Here is a 21,851-nt window from a genome sequence, read left to right as displayed (position 1 = left end):
ATATTTTATTAAGATAACCCTCAATCTATCCTTTTCCACTACCTATCAATGGAGATATGACTTGCGTCACACGCACCCTAAATTACATTGGTGCCCCCATTCCTCGGTGGCTCTCCCTGATATACTGTCCCTAATTTCCCTTCCTATTCAATGGGGATCTATGGGACAAATCACTTCCAACATGGGAAAAGAAAAAATTCACTTATCTGGGATATGTTACAGAAAGCACCTTTTCAGATTATATTCATTAATGCCATACAGCAGTTCCAAGGTTCTCCATGATCCTCCATAGTATTATCACAGCCTCGACGCGTTTCCCCACATCTGTTGATTGGGGTTCATCAGGAGGCAATATCATGGCACAATCACCTGTGGAACAGATAGATGTCTTTTACCCTCAAAGAACCCGACATCAGGCATGGCCACCCCCACATGAGATAATGCAATTAGTACATACCAAAAATGTCAATTCTCTGCATATATTGCAGCACTTGTCTCTCCGGACGTGCATATGATACTCAGCATATGCTTTGTACTGCTGTCCTTAAATACCTCCCATCATTCCCTTAATGACACACCTGCGCAAACAACGCCCCATTCCCTAATTACCTAGGATGTTTATAATGGAACCCAAGCTATGTGTTACAGGGGGCTGTCTGATAATAAAACCCAAAGGAATATCAGACAGTCAGGGTCCACCGTGCAAAGACTCTGCTGCAGACTATGGCAGAGGATAAGGGGTATATAAGTGTGCCACTGTAAATAGTAATAGCACAAGTGCAGAGTGCAATACCTCTGTTAAACTCACAGAGGAATATAATTAGGAAATAAAGCAATTCCTCCCTTGCTTGGAGGGTGTGTGGTATGGTCTCTGTTAATGGTCACAGAGACAAAAGCAGTGAGTGTGAAATGGCACCTACCTAGGTCCGTTCCTCTAGTGGTGCAGCGTAAGCCGCACAAAGCTCCTACCTGCGTTCGCTCCACTAGTGTGCGAGGACATGAACCACTAGATATGGCACCTGCCTAGGTCTGCTCCACTAGTGGTGCAAAAGAGATGGACAGCAGCATAAGCCGCACAAAGCTCCTATCTATGTTCGCTCCCCTAGTGTGCGAGGATACGAACAACTGCCAAACGCAGTATAATGAACGTTACCCTAGCGGCAACGTCCACCTACGAGTAGAATCACAAGGCTCAGCCGGACCATGTGCCTCAGGCACCTGCCTATGTCCGCTCCACTAAGATGTAAGGATACGGACCGCAGCCGAAGCTGTAAGGTATAAGAACGCTACCCTGCCAGTAGCGCTCACCTAGCATAGACAGAGATGCCTAGAGGGACGTGCACAGAGCGTCTACTCTCATGCATGAACCAAGAGGACTGAGTGCTGGGCGGCATGCGTCAGGGTCTTATATAGACTCTGTGCCTCATCCAAGATGGAGGACACTAGAGCCAATCCGCTGCCAGAACGACAGCAATGACGTCACGCTGGCCTATCACCGAGCAAAGCGTCACAAGCACATGACCAGCGACCAATCAGCATAGAAGGTGTCAGAGACATGTGAGCACGTGTCACAAGCACATGACCAGCGGCCAATCAGCTTAGAAGGTGTCAGAGACATGTGACCTCATGTCAGCGATGATGTCACCCGCACATGTGCAATGGCTCCAAGATAGGACTTAGTCTCCAGCGCTTGCACATGTGCAGTAACAAGAAATCCGAACATAGTCTCCAGTGCTCGCACATGTGCAGTAGCAAGAAATCCGAACATAGTCTCCAGTGCCACAGCAGCCGTAACATTATGCTTTAGTTGGCCGGAAGTAGCTGGGGGCGTGACAGTGATCACATGATTGTATGGTCCATAACATTGTACCCAGGGTCACAGTGTCTGCGAATACAGACTGTGCTTTGTTTTCCCAGTAGTACAGTGACTATTGTCACATGACCCATTCAGACCACAGTGTAGTACCTAATCCTCCACACTTACCTCGGCGTCTGCATAAACAAACTGTGCTTACCTGGTGACATAGGGACATGACCATCGTCACATGATTCCTTCAAGCCACACTATTATGCCTGAACTTCTGCGCCTGCGTACACCGTACCCATCTTCTCTGCCATCAGACATACTAATAGTGGAACGCATATTGTGCTCCACAGATCCGAAAATGGATCGATTATTTAGTGTATCGCATGTCCTGGCCAATGATTCACCTCCACATACGCTATTCTGGGAGCACATCAGGAAGTGGGCTGACCTTAAGTATATTACATGGTCAGCCTTATCACCACCCCCATAAACGTTACCAAGGGGTCACATGGATAATCCTCCCATCCAGAGGGGATGGAGCCAGAACACTCTAGCTCCGCCCATCCCCATCATAGAGGACTGTGTGACACCTCCCCATGTCATTCACATAAGGGCACAACGCCTCCTCTACATAAGATATATTAAAACCATGATTTGCCTTGCAGCCTGATTACATACTGGAATTTACCAAGGGGGAATGTGGCGCCCCTGAGACCCAGAACCCCAGTGCCGGTACCACCAAAAACCCAGGTAATCCCAGTTTTCCCCAACAATCCCCCATATAATGGTGCTTAGCTAGGGTGGGACCATAGATGGCCGCCTAGAAGTGGAGCCACTCCAGTCCACTAGTTGACCAGGTGGGAGGGGCTGACTGTAGAGAGTAGCCGGGAACACAGGAAGTCAGTAGTCAGAAGAAGAAGGGAGACTGCAGTAAGACAGAAAAGTCAGTCTATGTCAGTCTAAGGCCCCCTTCACACGTGGGTGTAAATCACGTGAGTGTTATGCCTACCGTATTTCATGTCCGTGTTGCATTTTTACGTCCGTTTTTTGGCTCCGTGTGTGATTTATGTGTCATCCGTATGTCCGTATGAGATGTGCGTGTGTCCGTGTTTGTAGTCCGTATGTAATCTGTATTCCATCCGTATGCCATCCATTTTGCTAGTACATGTAGTTTAAAAAAGTCATGTAATGAATGGGATAATATGTTGCTGGTGTGTTCAATTCACTCACCCTCACTGTGTCCTGCAGGATAAATGAGATTTCCTAGTGACTTTTTCTAATCACATGCACCTGTCCCAAAATGATAAAATCATTGCTATATTTGCAAAAAAACGGACACGGACCATACGGAGATGCATCCGTGTCATGTACATGTGCTCACGGACCCATTGAGTTTAATGGGTGCGTGTGTGCATGTTCCGTGAGAAAAACGGACATGCTTCCTTGTTTAACGCACAAACAAACGTATTACGCACACGGACACACGCTCCGTATGGAAAAACGAACGTGTAACTGAGTACATTGATTAACATTGGAGTACGTGTGCCCGTGTCTCTGGTACGTGCAGGAACGGACCTAACACATACCAGAGGCACGTGCGTGTGAAGGGGGCCTAAGGCTGAGTTGAGTAGTGACTTTGGAAGTGTGACTGTGGAAATGTCCTATATTAAATTGACTGTGCCTTTTCCAAATCCAAAGTCAGAATTGTTGTAATAGGTTTTCTGTTGCTATGCATAAGTTTGCCCAAATGAATTAACCCCTTAATGACAGAGCCAATTTTGACCTTAAAGGGGTATTCCCATCTCCAAGATTCTATCCGAATATGTAGTAGGTGTAATAATAATAATAATAATATTAGCAAATACCTCCAATTAGAAATATAGTATAGTTGTTCTGATAAGCTATGTCACTAACCTCATGCATAGGGCATTGCAAGACCTTGGGTATCCATTTTAATAAATTGTGATTTCCATTAGCCATAAGCAGTCAGCAGAAATCCCACAAGTGACCCCATATAATTCACTGAAAAAGGAATTAATCTGGGGGTGTAATGAGTATTTTGAACCCACAGGTCCTTTAAACATTTTGATAAATCTGGGATGCTGAAATATATCATTTTAGTGGTAAAAATTAATTCTTTCTAGTATTTGCACATTTGTCAGTTACACAAGAGTTAAAAGGTAAAAATAGTCCCCACGATTTATTGCACAATTTCTCCTGACTGCTATGATGTCATCAGATGTCATCAGAAACCACTGTTTGGTCACACGCAGGGCGGAGCAGGAAGGAGCGCTATTTTGCTTTTAGAGTACAGATTTTGCTAGAAGAGTTTGCGGTTAAATTTTGCAGAGCCCCAAATGTGCCCGAACACAAGAAAAAAACAAACAAAAGTGACCCCATTGTAGAATTGCTCCATTCAAATAAATTTAGATTTAGTGCCCATACATTGCGCCACCATATATCGTCGTGCCCTCATACATTGTGCCATGCTTCTGCTTATGGAAAAAAAAGGAATTTACGGGGACACTTCACTGGATGGCCGTTGCTCTGTTCCATGACCCTGGGGGTCGCTTGAAAGGGGTTATGTACAGGGAAATAATAATAAAGGTTTTGTCGTGACGCCACTTGCGGGTTGCGGCTATGTAGATGGAGCCTCTGCTGCACAGTATCTCACCGCTATGGCTGATGTTAATGGCAGCCTGGATGTTCGGCCCTCCGCAAGTAGGGCCAGGCCCCAGGGGGTAGGTGATGGAAGTAGGTGCGGAAAGAAGGTAGGCCACACAAGAGATTGCATTGTAACTGGTTTCTTTACTCACAGCGTTGTTATGGCTTGCAACCCGAAGAAGGCTGGTTCTCACTAGAGATGAGCGAACCGGCTGTGGTTCGGCTCGAGTTCGGTTCGACGAACGGAGGTCTTGTTCGAGTTCGGTTCGGTGAACCGGTTCGGCGAACCACTCGAACCGCATAGGAAACAATAGGAGGCAATCACAAACACATAAAAACACCTAGAAAACACCCTCAAAGGTGTCCAAAAGGTGACAACCAACTCACAACACAACACAAACACATGGGAAAGTGACAAGAACAAATTCTCATGCGAAAACAAAACAGCTTGAAGAGGAAAAAGAAGACAAGACACAGATATAGGCATGGCATGCCCTTCTAAAATCATGCAAAACATCGCATGGGTTACTCCAAGCGGAGTCTCCCTTTTTTCCAAAAATTGGGCCACACAGACACCCACCCCTTCAGTGGCAGCACTTGTGCCCCAGTTGTACACTTCACAGGTAGATTTGCATCAAGCACATTCAAAAATACTCCATCCTTAACCGTCCCCAGGATGCCACCAGTGTAGGTAGCAAAGTCTTTGCTGATCCCAGATCTGTTCATCTTGGATCATTTTTATAAACAGTGTAAGCAAGGGTTACTCCAAGCAGCAGTCTCCCTTTTTATCCAAAAATTGGGCCACACAGACACCCACCCCTTCAGTGGCAGCACTTGTGCCCCAGTTGTACAGTTAACAGGTAGATTTGCATCAAGCACATTCAAAAATACACCATCATTAACTGTCACCAGGATGACAACAGGGTAGGTAGCAAAGTCTTTGCTGAACCATGACTTGTTCATCTTGGCTCCTTTTTAAAAACACAGCAAGCAAGGGTTACTCCAAGCGGAGTCTCCCTTTTTTCCAAAAATTGGGCCACACACACACCCACCACTTCAGTGGCAGCACTTGTGCCCCAGTTGTACACTTCACAGGTAGATTTGCATCAAGCACATTCAAAAATATGCCATACTTAACCGTCCCCAGGATGACACCGGGGTAGGTAGCTAAGTCTTTGCTGAACCATGACTTGTTCATCTTGGCTCCTTTTAAAAAACACAGCAAGCAAGGGTTACTCCAAGTGGAGTCTCCCTTTTTCCCAAAAATTGGGCCACACACACACCCACCCCTTCAGTGGCAGCACTTGTGCCCCAGTTGTACACTTCACAGGTAGATTTGCATTAAGCACATTCAAAAATATGCCATACTTAACCGTCCCCAGGATCACACCGGGGTAGGTAGCTAAGTCTTTGCTGAACCATGACTTGTTCATCTTGGCTCCTTTTAAAAAACACAGAAAGCAAGGGTTACTCCAAGCGGAGTCTCCCTTTTTTCCAAAAATTGGGCCACACACACACACCCACCCCTTCAGTGGCAGCCCTTGTGCCCCAGTTGTACACTTCACAGGTAGTTTTGCATCAAGCACATTCAAAAATACGCCATACTTAACCGTCCACAGGATGGCACCGGGGTAGGTAGCTAAGTCTTTCCTGATCCCAGCTCTGTTCATCTTGGATCATTTTTAAAAAACACAGCAAGCAAGGGTTACTCCAAGCGGAGTCTCCCTTTTTCCCAAAAATTGGGCCACACACACACCCACCCCTTCAGTGGCAGCACTTGTGCCCCAGTTATACACTTCACAGGTAGATTTGCATCAAGCACATTCAAAAATACACCATACTTAACCGTCCCCAGGATGACACCGGGATAGGTAGCAAAGTCTTTGCTGAACCATGACTTGTTCATCTTGGCTCCTTTTAAAAAACACAGCAAGCAAGGGTTACTTCAAGCGGAGTCTCCCATTTTTCCAAAAATTGGGCCACACACACACCCACCCCTTCAGTGGCAGCACTTGTGCCCCAGTTGTACACTTCACAGGTAGATTTGCATCAAGCACATTCAAAATCCACAAGCATTTACTCTCCCCAGGATGACACAGGGGTAGTAAATTCCTTGTGGATCCATGACTTGTTCATTTTGATGAACGTTAGTCTGTCCACATTGTCACTGGAAAGACGCGTGCGCTTATCTGTCAGCACACACCCAGCAGCACTGAATACACGTTCAGAGACAACGCTGGCAGCTGGACACTACAAATTCTCCAAGGTGTAAGTGGAGAGCTTTGGCCATTTTTCAAGATTTGAAGCCAAAAATGAGCAAGGCTCCATTTGCAAAGTCATGGCATCGATGTTCATTTGGATATACTCCTGTATCATCCTCTCCAGCCGTTGACTATGTGTCAGACTTGTTGTCTCTGGTGGCCTTGCAAAGGATGGTCTAAAAAAATTATGAAAAGATTCAAGAAAATTGCTGTTACCAGCACCAGATACGGAGCTGCTGGTACGGGTAGACTGTTGAAGATGACGAGACCGTCCCATGTTTGTCAAGTTACAACTGGGAGATTCCCTCCCTGCACCACGGTTGTTTGGTGGAAAAGCCGAGCTAAGATCGAGTAACAGCTTTTGCTGATACTCCTGTATACGTGCATCCCTTTCTATGGCTGGAATTATGTCACAAAATTTGGACTTGTACCGGGGATCTAATAGTGTGGCAAGCCAGTAGTCATCATCACTTCTAATTTTGACAATACGAGGGTCATGTTGGAGGTAGTGCAGCAAGAAGGCACTCATGTGTCTTGCACAGCCATGCGGATCAAGTCCACGCTGTGTTTGTGGCATAGAGGTGCTAACCTTTCTTTCTTCCTCTGAGAATCTCCCCCCAACCTCTTTCAACTGAAATTTGACCAAGGTCTCCCTCATCCGCTGAGTCTTCCATGTCCATGGACAGTTCGTCCTCCTTTCTTCATGTTCTCCTGCACCTTCCTCAACATTTCGCCTGCTACCATGCGCCCTTGTTGATCCCTGTCCCCCATGGTCCCATGCCTGCCGCGTTGGTGATGATGAACGTCTGGACCTTGGTGATGTTGTTGTCTCTTGCGCATATCAATCCTCCTGTAGTTCCTCCCCTTCCTGTTGTCCCACCCCCTGACTCCGAATAGTGTTTAGTGTGTGCTCCAGCATGTAAATAACTGAAATTGTCATGCTGATAATGGCATTGTCAGCGCTAAACATATTCGTCGCCATGTCGAAACTGTGCAGAAGGGTGCATAGGTCCTTGATCTGAGACCACTCCATCAGGGTGATCTGCCCCACCTCTGCATCTCGTTGGCCCAGGCTATACGTCATGATGTATTGCACCAGGGCTCGACGGTGCTGCCACAGTCGCTGTAACATTTGGAGAGTCGAATTCCAACGTGTCGGCACATCGCATTTCAGGCGATGATCCGGCAGGCCGAAAGCCTTTCTGGAGCGATGCAAGTCACTCAGCAGCGGTGGTTGAATGGCGGAAGTGAGCAGACAGTTTTCGTGCCCTGTTCAGAAGGCCATCTAGGCCGGGATAGTGTGTTAAAAATTGCTGGACAACAAGGTTCAACACGTGAGCCATACAAGGCACGTGTGTCACCTTGCCCAGGCGAAGGGCCGCATCCAGGTTTGCAGCATTGTCGCACACGGCCTTACCAGGCTGCAGGTTGAGTGGAGACAACCATTTATTAAACTCAGTCTCCAGAGCTGCACACAACTCAGCCGCTGTGTGATTCTTATTTTCAAGACATTTCAAGCTAAAGACCGCCTGATGCCGTTGCGCTCTGCTACCAGCATAGTAATGAGGGGTGTGTGATTCCTTCTGCGCAGTTAGAATGCTGGTGGCCTGACCAGGCAGGCTTGGGGCGGAGGTGGAGGACCCAGACGAGGTGGAGGAGGCAGAAGCAGTGGCGGAACTTGGACAGACAGAGGATTGACACACAAGTCGTGGGGATGGCAAGAATTGTTCAGCAGACCCTTCACCATCTATCACCATAGTTACCCAGTGGCCAGTCAGCAACATGTAACATCCCTGTCCATGCTTACTGGTCCAAGTATCGGTGGTGAAATGCACCCGTTCACACACAGAGTTTCTCAAGGAAGCGGTGATGTTGTGTGCGACATGCTGGTGTAGCGCGGGCACACCTTTCTTAGAGAAGTAGTGGCGACTGGGCATCTGGTACTGGGGCACAGCGAAAGACATAAGGTCTCTAAAATCCTGTGTGTCCACCAGGCGGAAAGGCAGCATTTCAGTAGCCAAGAGCTTACAGAGGGATAAAGTCAACCTCTTAGCTTTGTCATGGGTCGCAGGAAATGGCCTTTTATTTGTCCACATCTGAGGGACAGAGATCTGGCTGCTGTGTGTAGACGGTGGTGAGTAGGGTGTCCGTCAAAAAATGCAGGTTTGTGAGGAAAGTGCAGGCGTAGACATGCTGTTGCCTTCATCCAACATTGATGCTATCGATGTCTGAGAGAGCTGTACACACGCACTTGCTTCCCCTTCCAAACCAACTGACAACCTACCAAGCAAACTGCCTGTTGCGGTTACAGTGGTGGAAGTTGTGCGTGGAAAACCAGGTGTGACAGCTGTCCCCACAGTTCTAGAAGATGAAGAGCGCACAGATGCACTTGAAGGGGCAGGTGGTGGATGGTTCACTCCGCAAAGACCGCATTGCAGCACGGTGAGCTTCCCACTGGGACATATGATATTTATTCATGTGACGATTCATGGAAGAAGTTGTCAAACTCCTGAGGTTTTGCCCTCTACTAACAGAGTCACGACAAATTTTACATATGACATGATTTGGGCGATCTTTTGCTATGTCAAAAAAGGTCCAGGCTAGGCAAGGCTTAGAGGGCATGCGACCTGCTGAGCCCCCCCGACTAGTGCTCAGAGGCAGAGTGGTGGCTGAGGATGCAGTTGTAGACGTGCTACCAGTACTACTCCTCTGTCCAGGAAGGCGCAAGGTAACTTCGTCGTCAGTAGCATCCTCCTCCACCGCCTCTGTTGACCTCCTCGAGTGCCTGACTGTGGGTTGACAGTAGGTGGGATCTAGAACTTCCTCATCAATTGTTGTGTTTGCACTCACCTCACTCTCAGACCGAGCCTCTTCTTGCCCTGACCGAATATTTAAGTTGTCTCAATCTGGTATCTGCGTCTCATCGTTATCAGTATGTTCCTCATTGTCTATAACAACAGGTGATAAGGCTGCTTTACACGGTATGATCGATTGTGCAATTTCACAATCGTTCGTACCCGCCCCCGTCCTTTTTGCATCACGGGCAAATTGCTGCCCGTGTCGCACAAAGTCGGAAACCCCCCGTCACACGTACTTACCTCTCGTGCGACCACGCTGTGGGCGGCGAATGTCCAGTTTCTGGAGTGGGAGGGACATTTGGCGTCACAGCGACGTCACACGGCCGCCGGCCAATGGAAGCAGAGGGGCGGAGATGAGCGGGACGTAAATATCCCGCCCACCTCCTTCCTTCACATAGCCGGCGGCGGCCGTGTGACGCAGGTGAGCTGCTGTTCATCGTTCCCGGGGTGTTACACGGAGCGGCGTGTGCTACCACGGAAACGATGAACAAATAAATTAAACGATATTATGGAACCTAGCGACCAGTACACGACTCACGATTTGTGAGCGATACTGCGTCGCTAGGAGGTGTCACACAGGCCGGCATCGCCAGCGATGCCAGATGTGCGTCACAAAAAACGAGACCCCAACGATCTATCACACGATAGATTGTCTGGTGTAAAGCAGCCTTTACAGTTTGTGAATAAGGGTCAACATTATGCTCAGAAACGTGGTCTTTACGGCCTGAATCAGAGTCACAAAGGTTCTGGGCATCACTGCAGACCATTTCCTGGTCTGTACTCACTGTAGCTTAGGAGCAGACCTCTGATTCCCAGGCTATAGTGTGACTGAACAGCTCTGCAGACTCAGCCATCTCAGTTCCACCATACTGTGCAGGGTGGATGGAGACTTCAGAGCTGGGAGAAAGCAAGTGTGATTGGGATGACAACTCAGAGGACTGGTGTTTTTTGGATGCGGTAGTTGAGGTGGCGGAGAGGGCACTTGTTGGACCACTTGAGATCCATTCAAGCATTTTCTTTTTTTGGCCATCATCAACCTTTGTTCCATTAGTCCGTGTCCGTAAAAAAGGGAGCACATCGGATTGTCCACGGTAAGTAGTAGACATCTTACTTTTGCTGGAAGATGGTCTATCTTCAGCAGATGTTAATGAAGCTTTGCCACCTTCCCCACAGACAAACCCTTTTTTTCCTTTTCCAACACGCCTCTTCCCCTTTCCACCAGCAGCTGTCATTTTGCCACTCATTTTGATTGCGACAAGATTGTGCACTTAAAATGTGGTAGTAAAAATTGAGAGGTGGTGTAGATTGCAGCGGTGGTCTATCTTTATTAACAGCAGAATAAACAACAATAACTATCCCTGACAATGCAACTACGACCCTTAAACTGGCAGCATAGTTTGCTAGTATAATGGCTTAGTAACAATGAGTTTCAGTGTGCAATGCAGAAGTGCCGCAAATATCTTTGCACCAGTGGGACAATAATGAAGTCCATCAGCCACTTTTAGGATGCCACTAAGTTTACTCAGTGTTTGCTAGTATAATGGCTTAGTAACATTGAGCTTGAGTGTGCAATGTAGAGGTACTGCAAATAGATTTGCACTAGTGGGACACTAATGGAAGTCCAACAGCCACTTTTAGGATGCCACTAAGTTTACTCAGTGCTTGCTAGTATAATGGCTTAGTAACAATGAGCTTGAGTGTGCAATGCAGAGGTGCTGCAATGCAGAGGTGCTGCAAATAGATTTGCACTAGTGGGACACTAATGGAAGTCCAACAGCCACTTTTAGGATGCCACTAAGTTTACTCAGTGTTTGCTAGTATAATGGCTTAGTAACAATGAGCTTGAGTGTGCAATGCAGAGGTGCCGCAAATAGATTTGCACTAGTGGGACATTAATGGAAGTCCAACAGCCACTTTTAGGATGCCACTAAGTTTACTCAGTGTTTGCTAGTATAATGGCTTAGTAACAATGAGCTTAAATGTGCAATGCAGAGGTGCTGCAAATAGATTTGCACTAGTGGGACACTAATGGAAGTCCAACAGCCACTTTTAGGATGCCACTAAGTTTACTCAGTGTTTGCTAATATAATTCAGATAAGAAATCTGTGGAGAGAAAAGCGCATATAGGGTCTTACCCCAGTATATAAGGGGTGGGAGGAGGGTGAAACTACTCACCAGATGTCGTTGTGAGAGTCACAACAACTGTATTCGCATGTAGAATCTGATCCAAGGCTGCAGCCACCCAATTGGCAGATAACAGAGAGCAAAAGAGAAGGGTGTTTGATACTGCGCCAAAGGATCACAGGAACAGATGTTTAGATTAATGCATCTTTATTTCATCCAGGTCTACGCGTTTCCGGAGCCACTGCCCCCTTCCTCAGGACCGTCAGGAAAGACAAAACATCAAATCTGTCCTGGTGGACACCAGCATGCAGATAAATAGACAAGATAACATCATGACACCACCCCTTCTTGAAAAAAAGGGGTGGGAGGAAACAGTAAAAAAAAAAAAAAAAAAAAAAAAAAAAAATCTCCATGCTGATGTACTAAATGTATCTTTACAAATAAAATTAAACCATGACTGGTATCACATAATCGCAAATGTCAGTCAGGATACACATATTGGGTCAAGAAAAATAATAAATTATGAAAAACCAAAAAACCTGTGTTTGTTCAGTGAAATGTACAAAAATATAAATGAATTTATATATTCCATAGTGTATATATGTCAACATGTGTGCTTTATACATATGAATCTGCAATCAACAGAAGAGAGTCAAGAACCCACTCCTGTCGGGCGTTCAAATGATCACCATACATAAGAGAGTGGAGGCATAAACCAGTGCAGCCACCCCTGTATGACACATTAAACAGGAAATGAAAAGACAAAATCACTAAAATAGTGACAGTGAAGGATCAAGTGAAAGACAAGGATAACCTGGAATTTAGAAATGAAAAAACCTCCAGATGGGCTCCAGACTTTGAGGATCTACAGGCAGTTCACCAAAGTTCATAAACGTGGGAAAATGAGTGACTGCGCCTGCGTGCAAGGTCTGTGTCAAGAGCTCGCGGGTCAAAGGAGTTCAGGCCCGTGGGAACCAACCTACCACGCCTGCGTGATTCCCGACTTGTAGTAAGCTTACAAGTAGCAAGTCCTACATATTAGTATCAGTGCAGTGATTGCTAGAAAAACAGCGCTAGCAGTTGATGAGTGCTGGGAACACTGAGAGATAAGAGGAGATTAAAGTGAAAAAAGGAACAGAGACACTAGGAATTGAAATCAACCGTGAATATATAAAAGACATATAGAAGAAAAAGAAATAAACAATAAATAGGGGAAAAACAATTTTTATATAAACTATGCCGTGGGTTCATAAAACTAAATTCCAGTTTATCCTTGTCTTTCACTTGATCCTTCACTGTCACTATTTTAGTGATTTTGTCTTTTCATTTCCTGTTTAATGTGTCACACAGGGGTGGCTGCACTGGTTTATGCCTCCACTCTCTTATGTATGGTGATCATTTGAACGCCCGACAGGAGTGGGTTCTTGACTCTCTTCTGTTGATTGCAGATTCATATGTATAAAACACACATGTTGACATATATACACTATGGAATATATAAATTCATATATATTTTTGTACATTTCACTGAACAAACACAGGTTTTTTGGTTTTTCATAATTTATTATTTTTCTTGACCCAATATGTGTATCCTGACTGACATTTGCGATTATGTGATACCAGTCATGGTTTAATTTTATTTGTAAAGATACATTTAGTACATCAGCATGGACATTTTTTTTTTTTTTTTTTTTTTTACTGTTTCCTCCCACCCCTTTTTTTCAAGAAGGGGTGGTGTCATGATGTTATCTTGTCTATTTATCTGCATGCTGGTGTCCACCAGGACAGATTTGATGTTTTGTCTTTCCTGACGGTCCTGAGGAAGGGGGCAGTGGCTCCGGAAACGCGTAGACCTGGATGAAATAAAGATGCATTAATCTAAACATCTGTTCCTGTGATCCTTTGGCGCAGTATCAAACACCCTTCTCTTTTGCTCTCTGTTATTTGCTAATATAATGGCTTAGTAACAATGAGCTTGAGTGTACAATGCAGAGGTGCTGCAAATAGATTTGCACTAGTGGGACACTAATCGAAGTCCAACAGCCACTTTTAGGATGCCACTAAGTTTACTCAGTGTTTGCTAATATAATGGCTTAGTAACAATGAGCTTGAGTGTGCAATGCAGAGGTGCTGCAAATAGATTTGCACTAGTGGGACACTAATGAAAGTCCAACAGCCACTTTTTGGATGCCACTAAGTTTAGTCAGTGTTTGCTAGTATAATGGCTTAGTAACAATGAGTTGGAGTGTGCAATGCAGTGGTGCTGCAAATAGCTTTGCACCAGTGGGACAATAATGAAGTTCAACAGCCACTTTTAGGATGCCACTAAGTTTCCTCAGTGTTTGCTAGTATAATGGCTTAGTAACAATGAGCTTGAGTGTGTAATGTAGAGGTGCTGCAAATAGATTTGCACTAGTGGGACACTAATGGAAGTCCAACAGCCACTTTAAGGATGCCATTAAGTTTACTCAGTGTTTGCTAGTATAATGGCTTAGTAACAATGAGCTGGAGTGTCCAAAGTGCAGGAAGGTACAGTGGCAGGGTTGTGGGTCAGTGTACAGGAAAGGAAGCCTCACTTTATATCCCTCCAAATGGGGAAATGCAGCGAGGAAGTCCCTGACCTTAGCTACACAGACGCTCTTATCTGTAGCTGTTAAAATCTGTTTCCACGGACCTGACTGTCGCCTATGGCTCTGAGCCTGCTGTTATTAGCCCTTACAAGGGCTAAAAGAAATTTCTATCCCTATTCTGTATAGCGCTGTGTGTAGAGCGTACACAGCAGCATCGGAGACAGGAGCTACGCCAGCGGTGACTGCCACCCAGACGCAGAAGGCAGATAATGGCGTCCTGATGGGCAGATACCCGTTTTTATAATGCAGGGACATGTGACATGGACATCCTATCACACATGCCATTGCTTCTCTGGCTAAGTTAGCTGTGTGTGTGTCTGGGATTGGCTGACATGCTGGCCCGCCCCACTACACGCGCGCGCTTAGGGAAGGAAGACAAGGAAAAAAAAATGGCGATCGCCATTATCCCAGCAGCAGTGATCTGAATTTGCTGTTCCCGCACACATTACGCTGAAATTTCATAATAGTGTGAGTCACAGAGTGACTTACACTATTACAGCGGAAAGCCAGCTAGTAATTAGCTTGGCTTTTTGCTGCTAGAACCATTCTCGAATGTAACTAGAACTATTGAGCTTTTGCAAAAAGCTCAAGTTCTAGTTCGATCTAGAACAGCCCCCAAAATCACTCGAACCGCGAACTGGAGAATCACGAACCACGAACTGCGCTCAACTCTAGTCCTCACCATTGGTCTCCCTAGTCCCAGTGCCGGTGTGGTAACCTGGTGGATTCTTTCCCTTGCACCTATCTCTGGTTGGTGGGTCCCCGAGGCTTGGAGCATCTGGGCGTCCCATCCTGGTAGTCTTTCAGTCTTTAGTCCGTACGGCGGGCAGTCTGAACCTTGTAGGGTCAATGTTCTGTTCCAGTCCCTGGTTCTCCTGTCACGGCTGGTGCCCCAGACTTTACAATCGGTGAGGTCCTGGATGGTCCCCTCATCGTACAGATTTTATCAGGTCTGCCTAGAGCATTTGCCTGACCTAGGGCTCTGTACCCCATTGGTGCTATGGTTCTGAGAGTACTCCACGCCCTCTGAAAATAAGACCTAGTGTACTGAAGTACTCCTTCAGCAACCACACGCCTGCACCTGACAGGTCACTGTAACACACTCCCATCAGTACGGTTACGTCCGTCTCCTTTCACTTCCACTTACTGACTGTCTAACCCCTCCTCCCTGGTTGTCGTCTAGTGGACTGGATCAGTTCCACCTGTAGGTGACCATCCATTGTATCCAAACCTAGCCTGTCACCAGTCCTTGGGGAAGGGAAAAACAGGGATTATATATGTGTTTTAGTGTTACCGGCACTGGTCTTCTGGGTCCCTGGGGTAGGCCCTGCAACTTTGACAGGATGCAGTTCCTTGTAGCTCCTGATGGCTTAAGGGGCGCTACTTTTCCAGTGACAGATGATGAACCTAAGTGACGGCTGTGTGTGTGCGGGATAAGTTACGGGTTTTATTGGTAAGATTTTGGGGTACATAACATGTCTTGATCACTTTCAGTACAAGACTGGGATCACATTCTTATGTGCACTTACTTCGGGGTTTCCGTGTAAATCACACAAAAATGTGATTGAGATGAAACCCCCAACAGAACCACTCCCACTAATGAGGCAGATGGAGACATGATGGACTCCATTTGGCGTCCGTTTAGCTGGTGTCCATCTTTTTAGGTATGCACAGATCTTTTTTCATGCACATTTGTGCTATAAAAAGACGCCTAAAAGGATGACACAACACCAGAACAGAGAGCAGACAAGAATCCAAAGTGTCTCCATCTGCTTCATTATACCCTGTTTCCCCGAAAATAAGACGCTGTCTTATATTTTTTTTTGCCCTGAAAAAAGCACTAGGTCTTATTTTCAGGGGGCGTCTTATTCTCGAGGAGACATGGTTGGGGGTAAGTTTACTCCCCACAAAAAGCAGACCCCCCCATCCCAGGATCGTCATACTTACCAGCCCCAGGCGTCTGTATGGCTCCCAGATCTTCCTGTGATCTCCCAGCAGGTGTGCTGCATGACTCCCCTGCATCTGGCCGACACACATACTTCAGATCACACACACACACACACACATATATCAGATACCATACACTCATATAGACACACATAAACACACACACACACACACACACATCAGATAGCATACACTCATTTAGACACACACACACACACACACACATCAGATAGCATACACTCATTTAGACACACACACACACACATCAGATAGCATACACTCATTTAGACACACACACACACACATCAGATAACATACACTCATTTAGACACACACACACATCAGATAGCATACACTCATATAGACACACACACACACTCACCACATCATTGCTCCCTGTGATCTCCCAGTAGCTGTGCTCCACTGCGTCTGGCCGACACTCACATCAGACAGCATACACACATACACAAACACACACACACACACACACACACACACACACACCCCTTTCAAATCATTCCTCCCTGTGCTCTCCTGTGAGCGCTCCCAGCAGCTGTGCTGCACGCCGTCCTCCTGCCTCCTGACGACACTCACAGATCCGATCGCATACACTCACACACACACACACTCACTCACGATATCGCACGTACCACTACAATCGCGCGCACAAACTCACAACATCCAGAGATGTCACATGCTTTCGGCCATGTGATCAAGGTCCTGGAAGATCACAGCACAGTATTGCCGCCGAGAAGCAAGCGATATCACTGGATGGGGTGAGTGTGTGTATGCGATCTGTAGTGTGTGTGTGTGTGTGTGTGTGTATGTGTGTGTGTGTGTGTGTATGCGATCTGTAGTGTGTGTGTGTTTGTGTGTGAGAGATCTGATGTGTGCATGCGTGTGTGTTCCGCTGCAGGATCCTGATGCGCTCACCTGCTCCCGGTCGGCGTCTAGTGAGTATGATTGTGGGGTCTTCTCTCTTCTTTCTCTAGGGGGTCTCCACTGTCTATAATGAAGTGTGATGTGTCTTTAACTTTTTCAACCGTGCATGACACTTCATTATTGACCGCAGCTACGTCTTATTTTCAGGGGATGTCTTATATTTAAGCATCCCTGAAAACTCCTGCTAGGTCTTATTTTTGGGGAAACACGGTAGTAAGTGGTTCTGTCGGGGGCTTTGTCTGAATCAGTTTTTGACACGAAAACCCAGACGTATGTGCTCAGCTGAGAGCGTAGGATAAATGTCAGCCAAACCTTATTCCGATCTTTGGAAGGCAGAGTGAAGAAATAGACAGCAGTAAAAGAATAATTTTTACTTTTTCATTTTTACACTGTTAATCAGGCACATAATGTCCTGGTGCTGGGGATATAGAGATAACAGCACTCACTGGCGTACCATAGTCCCTTTCATTCTATGATTGTGAAGGTGAGGGGAGTCACAACTCCAGTAGTCTTATATATAATGTATATGGCCTGTTCTTAGGATAGACAATGAATAACAACATTCAGTGGAAATGCCTTTGATTTGCCCCTTTAATTTCCCATTACCTCTTGGAAGCTCGACAGAACTGCAATTGACTTACGAATCAAAGCTGCTCGTTTATCCTAGCGAAAATAATAAATAAGAATGTTACATACTTTGAGAACATTACTTAATTTCTTTGAAAGTAAATTGTTTTGCTTAGATATTATGGGAGTCTCTGACAGCCACATGAAATTGAAGTGAAATTTGCACTTCATTCAAAGCCAGGCTGTAGAAGATATGTAATTTTCTCTCTCGGTTCAATCCCAAGGCTCAGTCATAGATATCACACTCAATCAAAACCGACAGGCTATTTCAATGAATGTTTTAGCTTGAATTGAAACTAACTAGAATGATTTTCGTATTACTGGTATTTCATTCAGCGTCCCTGCTGCTGTATTCAGCAAATTCGAAATTTGATAAAAAAAAATTATTACATTGTATAAATTGAAAATGACCTGTTTGTATAATTTACCACATTTGAATAGGATTCCATTAACTTTTTAGTCCATCAAATTACCCCTTCCCCCAGCAATAACATTGATATATTTTATTGACAATGACATTCATTGAAGAAAGGAAAGAAGATGGATCGTGCCATTTAGTAACTTGAGGAATTGCCATACAAAGGCTCTATCACCAATTTGGGCTGTCTCTTTATTGTCATTTTAAATTAGATTAATATTTTTGTTTTTTGGTGCTATAATAGGGAGTGACAATTATACATTTTGGTTAAGAATCTCAGAGTAAACCGCGTATAATAATTGCAATTTTCTATATTGAGATATTTTACCAAATAATGATAGTGTTATTTAAAGTCAAATAATTGTACAGATTTGAGTGAATATTACTATTTACATCATAAACATTTTTTTTTATTATTTCTTCATATTATTTCTTGATATTTTTTTTTATATAGCTTCATCATATGTTCATGGGAGAGAGATTGCAAAAAAATTACATGTAAAGTCATATACCATTGTCATGTGTTAATTCTTCTCAACCTAAGGACATATTCATACAGGTTCAGTGACTGGATCTTCACCCTTCCTCTAATTCCATAGTGCACTCACATATGGATTTGATTTCCACATCATTATCATTGCATTGCAGAATTCAACCAATGCCTCCTATTTTCTAAACAGTGATACTCCCAAGCTAGCACTCTTCTATCAACTGCTAATCTGTCAATGATAAAACGTCAAATATCTCTCTAGCCTAAAGGATCACAGCAGCATGCATATATTTACGTGCAGAACACATGCAACAAAGAACTAGAGATGTGCAGATTTTACAACATTTGAATTCACTAGATCATGTTGATTTGACCGGGAAATTCAATTTACAGCAAAACAATTCTGAGCAAATTTAATATCTCATGCTCAAAGGTCGCTCTAGATTCCAGAGCATAATAGGCGTAAGAAGAAAAAACAAAATCATACTAATCTCACTGCTTCCTGCTGTTTGATACCTGCCATCTGCTCCTCAGGGCTGCATCCTCTTTCCCCTGTTATTATCTGTATATCACAGCCTCTTCACTCTAGGCCTGGACTTCAGCTGCGACCAGGCCTTTCTGGTCACTTTTTTTTGCCACACATCATGATGCCATGGATGTGCAACATGCAAGTTGTTAGGCTTGGTTACAGCCGGAAGTCCCAGCCTAGATTGAACAGTTAGGGGTACTTTGCACGTTGCGACATCGCTAGTGCAATATCGTCGGGGTCAAATAGAAAATGACGCACATCCGCCGCCGGTAACGACGTCACAACGTGGAAAGCCTAGATGCGCCGATAAACGATCGCAAAAGCGTCGTAAATCGGTGATCTGTGTAGCGTCAGACATTTCCATAATGTGGCACCAATAGGAGATACGATGTTGTTCCTCGTTCCTGCGGCAGCACACATCGCTGTGTGTGAAGCCGCAGGAGCGAGGAACATCTCCTTACCTGCGTCCACCGACAATGCGGAAAGAAGGAGGTGGGCGGGATGTTTACGTCCCACTCATCTCCGCACCTCCGCTTCTATTGGCCGCCTGCCGTGTGACGTCGCTGTGACGCCACACGACCCGTCCCCTTAGGAAGGAGGCGGGTCGCCGGCCAGAGTGACGTCGCAAGGCAGGTAAGTGCGTGTGAAGCTGACATAGCGATAATGTTCACTACGGCAGCTATCACAAGATATCGCATGTGCGACGGGGGCGGGTACTATTGTGCTCGGCATCGCTATCATTGACTAGCGATGTCGCAGCATGCAAAGTACCCCTTAGAGATGTGTCTTCTGTCTGCAGTCACACAGGTCCCTGTACGCCAAAAATCATAAGATCATGGATGTGAGATGTGCAGTGACTTCTGAGGCCATCTGACAAGATAAGTGTTACTATGTTCATATTTATGTTAGGAGCATTAAAGCGGTGTCCAAGTTTGTGATGAAAGTCAGCAGTCATTTTATGTGACTGTAAATTTCTGAATTCTCACAGCGCGTGCACTGAACACTGTCAGGATTCTCTGCTGCTGGCAGTGAGAATCGGAGGTCATGGAACCGCAAGTATGGGATTTTCATACATGTGATGACGTACCGACATGCGCGGCCTCTCTAAATATAACTGATTTGAGTGACTACGGACATGTCTAGTGGCTGGAAGTACACCTGCATTAACAAGACCATCCACACTTGCCACCTGCATGGCAAAATCCTGAAAATGTGCAGTATGCACGCTGTGAGAATTCAGAAGTCAGAAATCACATAGCGTGACTGCAGACTTTCATCATAAACCTGAACAACCCTTTACATACAACATTAACAAGTATAGCATCCCCAATCCTTCCAGCGTGTACTATACTCACTATTAGGTTTCAATTCTGATTGATGGTTCAAGCAATCCTTACATGACAACTTATATGTGATTTTCATACTTACAGTGATGTGACAACTAGTTTTTTTGATCATCCTGCTTCTCTCAGAGAAGTAGGGGCTGTTGTATTTTCCTGAACATTGAGAGAATTACAAAAAGTATCTCTGTGACATGTGACCGTATATATGCAAATCAAATATGAGCGATCACATGATGACTACTTAAATGGCTTTAGCGGCGTGGGGGACGCCAAATTGAATTCTTGCCCTGGTGCCAAAAAAACCTAGATCTGCCTCTGACCAAGTTGCTCCTGTTCAGATAATAGGACCCTGAAAAATGGCAGTGTAGAAGGATCACTGGGATTTTTTCCAATAGAGGACTATTAGCTCTGCTCTGAATATTGTAGCTATTAACTAAAGGGAAGTCTCCAACTTGCCAAGGATTTAATTCTCATCTAACATCACAGAAAACGACAGTAATGCTTACTAATTGGAGATTATCAAAAATGAAATGCTCTAAAAATGGAGGAGTAAAAAATGAAGTATAAATGATGGCAAGGCATCAGGAAGATGTATGAAATCAGGCGGAGGTTTGTCTATCCATAGAATTTTCTGTAATTAGCATTGTATATAAGTACCCACACTAATCATATTAAGTGCCAAACTGATGTAAAAGTGTCATTTCTAATATGGCCCTCAGTTAATCAGCCGAGGCTGGATAATAAAACTACCCTGTGAAGGGAATGAAGACTGAACAAGCCAAGAAATCTTTGGGATGGAAAGAGAATATAGGTTATAACTGCAAAATGGACACAGAAATTAGAACGACTAAATAATGTTATAAGCAGATTTTAAAGTGACTCTCTAAAACAATGTTGTGTTTAAGTGCAAAATGGGAGATCGATTTTCATTACACATTATTACAAAGGTTATAGTTTCAGTTTTCTGTTACAGAACTCCAAATCCACAGTACATAGGGCTAAGTGATAACCTTCTTGTTGATTGAAGCCATCATTAAGGGGAGTTTAGAATATATTTCTCCAAATCTATTTCTCCGATGAGCCATTTTTTTGCTTGTGCTACTCTTTAAATTTTTACATAATTTGAATGTCATTAATTTATCTATTTGAGTTGCCCACCACAGTGCTGCAGCGTGACACTGCGGGGACGGCTCTTGGGGGATACCTTCTGT

This window comes from Anomaloglossus baeobatrachus, chromosome 2 (genome assembly GCF_048569485.1).
Source record: "Anomaloglossus baeobatrachus isolate aAnoBae1 chromosome 2, aAnoBae1.hap1, whole genome shotgun sequence".
Classification (NCBI taxonomy): Eukaryota; Metazoa; Chordata; class Amphibia; order Anura; family Aromobatidae; genus Anomaloglossus; species Anomaloglossus baeobatrachus.
Note: the sequence above shows the minus strand (reverse complement) of the source record.